This window comes from Bubalus bubalis, chromosome 4, assembly GCF_019923935.1.
Source record: "Bubalus bubalis isolate 160015118507 breed Murrah chromosome 4, NDDB_SH_1, whole genome shotgun sequence".
In the NCBI taxonomy this organism is placed as follows: Eukaryota; Metazoa; Chordata; class Mammalia; order Artiodactyla; family Bovidae; genus Bubalus; species Bubalus bubalis.
In genome coordinates, this window is record NC_059160.1 from 37,443,641 (window position 1) to 37,453,916 (window position 10,276).

At 42.8% G+C, this 10,276-nt stretch overlaps 1 pseudogene; it reads right to left on the minus strand.

Moving 5' to 3' along the window:
* Positions 1-7,310: 7,310 nt before the first annotated feature.
* LOC102398691 lies at positions 7,311-8,548 on the minus strand (annotated as a pseudogene).
* Positions 8,549-10,276: the final 1,728 nt, after the last annotated feature.

Below are 10,276 nucleotides of genomic sequence, written 5' to 3' on the forward strand. Positions count from 1 at the left end.
TGGGAATCTGTCAAGGTGATGCTCAACAAGGTTATTAAAATTGATGTGGGGATCAACAGCACCATCATCTCTCTGTTTCCTAATTGGAAAAGGAGATGCCTTCTGTCACCCTCCCTTTCCTGCTCTCTTTCCATACTTTTCTTTCTCTAAATCTGATGGTTCTTAAACATTAGCTACCTCAGAATCACCTGGGGCAGTGGGCTTGTTAAAACTCAGAGTGCTGGGCCCACCATCAGAGTTTCTGATTCTGTAAGTCTAGGATGGAGCCTGGGAATGTAATTCTGACAGGGTCCTCGGTGCTGCTGCTGCTAGTCCCAGGACCACACTTTGAGAAGTTCGGCCTACAGATGCTCTTTAATTGCCCAGTGCGAGGACTGAGCAATGGTAGGATTCAAAGCTCCCCAGGTGGTTCTAATATGCAATTGGGTTGCTAACGCTGTTTTTATTTTGGTTTTCTGAGAACATCGCTCTATTGCATCTTCCACACCACAGGCAGTATGCTTTTCGGAAAGCCCAAATCCAAGAAAGGAACTCATTGGTGAAAACACTTAATGGCATCTCACTGTCCTCAGAGTTAGACATGGCTCTTTATGATCTTCCAGGGCCACACAACGTGTTTCCGGCTGACTCCTTTGCTGTCACCTCCAGCCTCATGGCAGGCTACTTCACACTTGATTCTTACGATCCAGGCTTACTGGATCAACAGCAGTTCCCTGCAGCTGATCTTGTTCTTTTTCTCCCTGAGTCTGCACACTCTGCATCTCATCACACAGTTCTCATCTGGCGAACACTTAACTGCCTTTGAGACCCTTACTGCTAAGAAGTGGGATCTATGGACTAGCCGCCTCAGACTCTCCTGGGTGCTTCTTAAAACTGCAGAATCTCAGGCCTCACCCCAGTCCTGTTGAATCAGAATCTATACTTTAACAAGATCCTAGAATGATTTGTATTTACATTAAAATTCGAGAAGCACTTTTTAAAGCTCCTGTAGATATATTTTCTCTGGATCGATGCTTCTGAGCCCTAAAGCCAGCCAGGTGCTTCTCATCTGTGGCCACATGGTAATCTTCACATAACACAGTGCATCTGTGTGCACCAGCTCCCAAGGCCTGTGAGCTCCATAGGGGTGGGATTGTATGTTTATTCATTCTTATATTCTCCATGGTACCTGGCACAGTACCTGGTACATGGCAGATGCTCAAGAAATAAACGCTTTTGGAAACAAGCGGGGAAAGTGTTAGTTTTCCAGTTTATAGAGATTTAGGCTTAAATTCCTGCTTTGCCACACATTAGAGTAGGACCTTGTGCAAGTCATTTATCTTTTAGAACATGTTACTCACTAGTAAAATGAGAATGACATCAACTACCCTATAAAATTGTCAGAATTAATGATTTAGTTCAGTTCAGTTCAGTTCAGTCTCTTGGTGGTGTCCGACTCTTTGTGACCCCGTGAATTGCAGCACGCCAGGCCTCCCTGTCCATCACCAACTCCCAGAGTTCACTCAAACTCATGTCCATCGAGTTGGTGATGCCATCCAGCGATCTCATCCTCTGTCGTCCCCTTCTCCTCCTGCCCCCAATCCCTCCAAGCATTAGGGTCTTTTCCAATGAGTCAACTCTTCGCATGAGGTGGTCAAAGTACTGGAGTTTCAGCTTTAGCATCAGTCCTTCCAATGAATACCCAAGACTGATCTCCTTTGGGATGGACTGGTTGGACCTCCTTGCAGTCCAAGGGACTTGCAAGAGTCTTCTCCAACACATAGATATAAATCAAGAACACAAGGCCCCCTGGGTCTGTTGCACAATGAATAGGTTAAGTCTTCTCCCTTTGTTCTCCCAAGTTGGCAGACTCAGTTTTGTAGAATACTATTCCTTGGTATGGAAAGAATGGCCATACTGAACTTAATACCATTCTTCTTTCTGTTTTTCTCCCCATTGTATAAAAGCAAAAACAAATCAGTAAAAACAAGAATTGACCTGAAATCAATGTTTTTCTCTGCTTTGTGTCAGAATGATAAAACTCAAATGTGGGCCACAAGACAAGTTGGTTTTAAGGACCTAGGCAAGGGTTCTCAGCCAGGCTCTGGGACCCCTGTGATTAAATTGTTTTAATCCTCTCTCCCCATTTTTATTCCCCAAGTCCTAAATAAAAGTAAATAAGGGAACTGTTCATAATGTATTAATAATTCAAGGTGGGGTAGCAAAGAGATGATCTTTAAGCAGAATAATCTGGAAGTGAAAACTTACACTGAGAAAGGTCTTTTTAATAATTCACTCTGAGGTCATGCTAACATCCTCCACCCTCCAACCACTGGATGCAAATCCTTTCAATCTCCTCCTCCATAGCTTCATCCAACAGTTGTGCTAATAAGGAGAGAAGAGTAAAGTTATCAACATCAGATTCAAAGGGTTAAAAGGACTAAAGGGATTTGAAAGAGGAGAGAGAAGCCAAGGTGGGGGGATTTTCTGCCCACTGCAGACTTGACTATATGTTGGCTGTAAGGCTATCCCAATCCTGGCCACTCTACAGGTTTTGCATGGGTCAGAAAACTGTATTACTTGACCTAGAGCCACTTTCTCCTGAAGTCTATTCTGAGCCTGGATAACCTGAAGACTATTTTGTTACAGATCACATCACCTCCACTCCCCTTCCATGATCAAGAGCAGAGTGTAACGCTTGAGTTACTAGAAATACCACAAATGTCTTTTTTTTTAAGATTTTTTTGATGTGGATCATTTTTTAAAAGCCTTCATTGAATTTGTTACAATATTTCTTCTGTTTTATGCTTTGGTTTTTTGGCTGTGAAGCATGTGGGATCTTAGCTCCCTGAACAGGGATAAAACTCACACCCTCTGCATTGGAAAGTATCCCTGGTGGCTCAGATGGTAAAGTGTCTGCCTGCAATGTGGGAGACTCAGGTTCGATCCCTGAATTGGGAAGATCTCCTGGAGAAGGGAATGGCAAGCCACTCCAGTACCCTTGCCTGGAAAATCCTATGGACAGAGGAGCCTGGTAGGCTATACAGTCCATGGGGTCGCAAAGAGTAGGACATGATTGAGTGACTTCACTTCCTTCTGTACTGGAAGGCAAAGTCTTAACCACTGGACTGCCAGGGAAGTCCCACCACTAATGTCTTAAAGATGTTTGTTTGAACTACTCTATATAAACCAAATACTTTGCTTTGGTCTTTTGTGTAAACAACATTTGGATACACAAACATTTTATGTTTTAGTTATCTGTGTGTAAGGGGCAAAACAGTCCATCATCTGGTGTATACTTCTGAGAAAATAAAGAACAGAACAAGCTGACAAACTTTTCAATTACAAATAATTCTACAAAAAATGAGTTATTGAAATTAATTGTGAATAATACAGGTGTAGTGGGCAATTTTGTGTGTCATCTGGACTGGCCATGAGGTGCCCAGATTAAATATTTCTTGGTGTGTCTGGAAAAGCATTTCCAGCTGAGATTAGTATCTGAATTAGTGGATTTAATAAAGTAGGTTGTTGTTGTTTAGTCACTAAGTCGTGTCCAACTCTTATAGACCCCAGGGACCAAAGTCCACTAGGCTCCTCTGTCCATGGGATTTCCCAAGCAACAATAATGGAGTGGGTTGCCATTTTCTTCTCCAAGTGATCTTTCTGACCCGGGATTGAACCCATGTCTCCTGCATCGGCAGGTAGATTCTTTACCACTGAACCACCAGGGGACCCCAATAAAGTAGGTGGCCCTCCTCGGTGTAACTGAGCATCATCCAGTCCGTTGAGGATGTGAACAGAGCAAAAGGCAAGAAGAAGCAGGAATTCGCCCCCCTCTCTTTTCCTGACTCATTGGATATATTATCTCTCACCCTTGGACTTAGATTTCAACCATCGACTCCCTTAGTTCTCAGGCCTTTGGACTCAGACTGAATTACACCACTGGTTTCCTGGGGCTCTAACTTGCAGCCCAAGATTCATTTTGAGGAATTGACCCTGCAATTATGGATGATAAGAAGCCCCCAAAGCTGCCATTTGCAAGCTGGAGCCCCAAGAAAACCAGTGATATAACTTAGTACATACAGAATATACACGTATATACCCTGTAGCTTCTGTTTCTCTGAAAACCACGAAGACAACTGGAAACTACTTCCTAAGTTTGGATTAAAAGCCTGACAAAAGGGAATAATGAGGCTCCTCTCCTTGCTTTGCCTTCCTGGACACTTTTTCTGAGGATTTGGCTTAAACATCTATTGTGCCTTTGATTGAGTTAAATATAACACCAGAGGATTTATACAGAATTAGTTCTCATCTGGTCCTCTGAAAGGGGGGAAAGTTAAACCCCTGATATAAACTCACTGAATAATCCACTGGTAACACATATATGTCTCACTCCCCTCTTTGCACATTGTAATTCCATTTCTCTGGCGACATATTTCTATCTGTTCTACAGTAGAACCGCAGTCTCTCAAAAAGGCAGTCTTATCCTCAAAACAAAAGAAGGGAATGACCCAGTTGGCTTGAAGAATGCCTGGCTATCTGGGTCTCAATCTCTAGCCATTCCTATAGGAGTTTCCATATCAGAGCCGTCGGCTCCACTTTCTGCCCTTCCGTCTCTCACACTGTCTTTCTGTGTATCTGCCAGTTTTAGCTCCTGGCTCCTACTCCAGCCTTGTCAGGTAATCTCATCGGCTCCATCAGGAAGGCATTCCATGGACCACATGCAGGGACGCAGTGCTTCCAGGACTCAGCCCCATCCTTTCAGGAGAGAAACCGTGGAGCTCATTTCCCCCCATAGCCTCAGCCAGTTCTGTCCTGAGGGTCACACCTGGTCACCTAAGCATATTTCCCTCAAGGCTGCTGATCCTCTCTCCACTCCTGATTCGGGCCTTTTTATCCCCTCCTTGAGTGCATTCCTTGGGTGCATTTCTCATTCCTCAGCATCGGTCACCCCCTGCATTCCCCCTCCCAGCCCCCGATCCCTGCAGATGGGGCTGCGCGTCTGATAAGTGCTGCTTGACCCAACCTCTGTTTCTTCTGTTGCCCAGGTTTCACTGAACCACTTGTGGACTCATCATAAGCAGATGTTATCTGTTAGCTGAGGCTTCTTTTTCCCTTTAAGAAAAATAAGATAAGTGTGTTAGAATCTGACACCGCTAAGTCTAGGACTGTCACTTTGATATAAAGTGTGTGATGGATATGTGTGTCATTTTGCATTGATCCACCCCTCCCCCACCCAGGGGTCTCATGGGAGTTCACACTTCAGGATTCCCAAGAATCCTGGTAAATTGTTAATAGCATCTGAAGTCCTCATAGAGAGGATGGCACTTTAAATCTGTATCTAAAGCTGCAGCAGAGGATTCCTTAATTACAGAAATGTTAGAAATAATGTTCATTAATGAGGGATCATTGCTATCAGATCAGATTAGATCAGTCGCTCAGTCGTGTCCGACTCTTTGCGACCCCATGAATCGAAGCACGCCAGGCCTCCCTGTCCATCGCCAACTCCCGGAGTTTACTCAGACTCACGTCCATCGAGTCAGTGATGCCATCCAGCCATCTCATCCTCTGTCGTCCCCTTCTCCTCCTGCCCCCAATCCCTCCCAGCATCAGAGTCTTTTCCAATGAGTCTACTCTTCACATGAGGTGGCCAAAGTACTGGAGTTTCAGCTTTAGCATCATTCCTTCCAAAGAAATCCCAGGGCTGATGTCCTTCAGAATGGACTGGTTGGATCTCCTTGCAGTCCAAGGGACTCTCAAGTCTTCTCCAACACCACAGTTCAAAAGCATCAATTCTTCGGCGCTCAGCCTTCTTCACAATCCAACTCTCACATCCATACATGACCACAGGAAAAACCATAGCCTTGACTAGACGAACCTTTGTTGGCAAAGTAATGTCTCTGCTTTTGAACATGCTATCTAGGTTGGTCATAGGTATTTAGAAATGGCATTCCAGACAAACTAGCCTGTCTTATTAAATAATAATAAAATTATAGGCAAATATTAAAGTAAAATGCTCTGAATCTTTCTAGGTAGAGGCTTCTCAACCTTTTTTTACTGCTGGCTTGGCACACTGAATACCACAAGGGTGTGTCAGTGAATGAGGTTATCCTCTCAAGGGAGAATTTCTGTATCGGGTGACTCCTTGCAGGAAGTGAAAGAAGAATTTTAGGATCCTTAAGAGGCTCAGATGGTAAAGAATCCTCCTGCAATGCGGGAGACCTGGGTTCAATCCCTGGATTGGGAAGATCCCCTGGAGGAGGGCATGGCAACCCACTCCAGTATTCTTGCCTGGAGAATCCCCATGGACAAAGGAGCCTGGTGGGCTACAATCCATGGGGTTGCAAAGAGTCGGACATGACTGAGCGATTAAGCACATGAGACATTGTATAGTCCAAGGAATTCCAGGTTTTGATAAACTTTACAAACTGTCATACTGAGGCTCTCATTCCTCTTTTCTCAAGAGAAAAATAGAAAGATATAAGCATGTGTCATTTATTTTATTACTGCAGACAGTTATTTATTAGATGACATTTTTCTCCTTCCAAAATTTCAGATTCCAGGCAGTTCTTGTTATTTACTGTAGTTACGTTCTGCGGAGTTGCTATGAACACTCTGAATTAATAAATACTGAACCGCTGCTCCAAGAGCAAGTGCAGGGCTAGACTTCTTCGAGCCTCTGGTCACAAGTTTGTCATCGACTGACAATACACAATTTCATTTTATGTGTATTTCTGTTAAAGACACCATATTTAATATATATTAAATTAATTAATTAAATTAATAAACCATTAATATTGAAACGCCGACCAATAGCACTGTAACTCATGTCTGACTGAAGCTTATCTAATGTGTTTTTTTTTTTTTCCCCTGTAGGGTACATCACAGCCTTCTTATGCAAAGGAACACCAAACAACGCTATAGTATTCTGCTTAGGGGCTGTTTTAAACAGTGAAATCAACAAAAAACACCAAAATGTGAAAACTACGGTTTCCTAAAGGATGTTGTTTATGGTATCAGAGCTGAATCAGGAAGGCAGTTGCGTCACCTTGTCAGCTGTGGGAACGTGTGGTCAGGACTCAAAATTTGTATTGCTCTTTATGAGTCCACAGACGATTGCAACTGTGCCAAGAGTGTTGATTTTTAAATTTACAAATAAACTTTAGCAAGTAGGTCAGTTTGCAAATATGGAATCTTGAATAATGAGGACTGACAGTACATATTCTTGGTTCCCCAGCCACCTCTCCCACAAGTACCTTCATTCATTCTTGGTCTTCTCTTCTAGAACCCCTCTGGACCTGCTTTCCTTTTTTTTTTTTTTTTTGCTGTCATTAGTAGAAATTAAGCAGAAATTTTATTTCCAAGTTCTTCAAAGATTAAAACAAACACAAATAAAGTATTCTTTTAAGTGTCCCAAATTAAATCAAAGGCACATCATCAAAATAATACACCTGTGACATTAAAAATTCATTTAGGTTGTCATATTTCCACATTACTTTTAAAAAATCATTTGCAATGCTCTGTAGATCACATTTAAATGTGAAATAATTTAGTATTTTTTTTTAAAGTAAAACCACCCCTATTAAGTACAGGAACTTAAGACGAAGATCAAATCTGCTTCATATACAGGACGGGGCAGTCTCATACAGAAAACAACATTCATCTGTTCAAACAAGGTTGCTAAGAAACAGATCCCATGCTTAGTCTTGAAAATAAAACAATCTCCTCATTTAGAAAAATCAAGACATCATTTGATTAACAAAGCCCATTCTTCCCCCAATTTTATACTTGCCTGTCTTCATTTAGAAATTATAAATTCATGAGAAAAGAACAAATTTTGTTATGGTATAAAGATCTTAGTTGGGAACAGCAAATTACAAATATTCAATTTTTTAACAAAGAATACTGTTTTCCTTCCCAAAATGTAAACATCTAGTAAATAAAACATACATAACATTCCAGGCATAGACACACTAGTAATTCACTTAATGAAAGAAGTGTATTTTGGTATATTTGGCGGTAAGGTTTTTGTGTAAGTATAAAGCCTTCAACAAAGAATCAGGCCATTATTATTTAAAATCTATACCTTCACCCAGTTTCCTTATTTGAGTAGAAACATCAATTTCTGTAGAATGCTGGCTAAAGGACCAGGTCACAGGAAAGGTCCTGTGAAATATCTAGAAGTCATGTGGTTAGAGAAGTGTTTTCTTGAGATTTGGGGGCAGGCATTCATCAGTTTGTGCTTGAAAGCATTCTTCAGCCAACTTCTTCTCTACAGTCTTCAGAGTAAAGCACAGGACCTGGACTCCCGAAAGGGATTGCTTCCAGCTGGAACGCCCACCAGCAGGGCATCCTTGCAGGCATTCTGCATGGTACTGCTGAAGCTCCGCGGCCGCCTGAGAGACCTTGATCCTCTCCACGCCGGCCTCCAGCTTGAGCTGCTCCACCAGGCACAGCAAGGCGCTCACGCTGGCCCCGGAAGACATGGCAGCGGCCTGGGCTCCGAGAGGACCGGCGGGCGGCCGGTGGGGAGACGCGAGGCCGGGAGGCGCGGCTGGACCTGCTTTCCTAAGGCAAAGTCCTTAATAGAATCCCTTCCTTCCCTACCGTTAATGTCAGCTAACATCTTTTACTCTTTGCAGGGGACATATGTGAACTGGCCAGAACTGGATACAATAAATTCCATTGCATTTAAGAGGTCATAGTTAATATGATGGGTTTCTCAGGTGGCTCTAGTGATAAAGAAACATTCCTGCCAAGGCAGGAGACATAAGAGATGGGAATTTGATCCCTGTATCGGGAAGATCCCCTGGACAAGGGCATGGCAACCCACTCCAATATTCTTGCCTGAAGAATCCCATGGACAGAAGAGCCTGTCCAGCTACAGTCCATGGGGTTGCAAAGAGTCGGACATGACTGAAGCGACTTAGCATGCATGCATGCAGTTGATATGATATATTAATACCTGTTTCAGAGATATTTATACTGTTGTAAATTCAGTTCCTTCATTATATAGAATAAAACATAAACAAAAGGATTACAGAGTGGGAGGATGGATACTAACGGAAATGAGGATAAAGAAGGCACATTTCTGACATCATATCATGTAAGGGACTATCTACTCTTGGAACTGAAATTTTCTTCCTAGACCCACAGTTATAAAATATGTCTTATGAAGTCCATGATCCTAGAGTTCTGTTTTTTTTAAGGTGATTAAAAAAAAATCACGTATTTATTTGGCTGTGTCAAGTCTTAGTTGCAACGTGTGGGCTTCTATTTGGTTGTGCTGTCGTGGGCTCAGTGGTTGTGGCGTGCAGACTTAGTTGCCCCGAGACAAGTGGGATCTTAGTTCCCCAAACAAGGATAGAACCCGTGTCCCCCACATTGGAAGGTGGATTCTTAACCACTGGATCACCAGAGAAGTCCTTGGAGTTCTGTTTGATGCCAGCAATCTCAAGAGCATTAGAGCCTGCAGACCACTCTTCATGAGGTTTTCATGGGTATTTCAAACTTTTACCTCAACATCCAAGGAGAGGTGTACCTGTTGATTGGCCCCAAGTTTCCAATCAGATGGGATTCTGGAGTTGAGCATCCATCATACCATAGGAGATTGTTGGCCTTGGAGTACCTCTTACAACAGCTGGCTGGCTGAGAAAGCATGTGCCATGACAGCCTTTCAAATGTGCTCCAGATTCTTAAGGGTGATTTGGGTCTGCCATCTCTTGTTTAAAGGTTTGTCATTATGAAAAGACTATTCTAACCAGAGCCTACTGAGATAAAAGTGGCTGCCCCATCCTGTGTTGGGGAATATAAGTGTTATTTCAGTGGCTGAATACCCAACTCTGTAAATCTATACCTTGGATTAAAGCCCAGCTAGAGAGTGGAACATTTGCTTGTACGTATTCCCTGAAAAGCAGTCACATATGCTCAGACATGAAAGAACAGCAAGGCTGCCCCTGCACCTCCCCAACATTGCAGAATTTCAGAAATGCCTATGCTCACCAAAACGAGCTGCCAGAACAAAGAGAAGTAGGAAAAGTGAAAGGATCCTGGATGTGTGCTGGTTTCTTGCCCTCTCTGCCCCTCCCCCACCAGCTTCCCTCCTTACAGATGTTTTCGCTGAACTCCTGTCAGCCTTCTTGGCTTACTCTTTGGCTCACTCCCTAGGGAGCTGTTTTCCAGCAAGTACAGCAAATATATGAATCAAGAGGAAAGATTACCTTTTCCAAGCTAAGTAACTTTAGTTTCAGTTTGCTTTTAAAATGCTATTTTTATTTTCTAATTCTGAAAGTTGTCA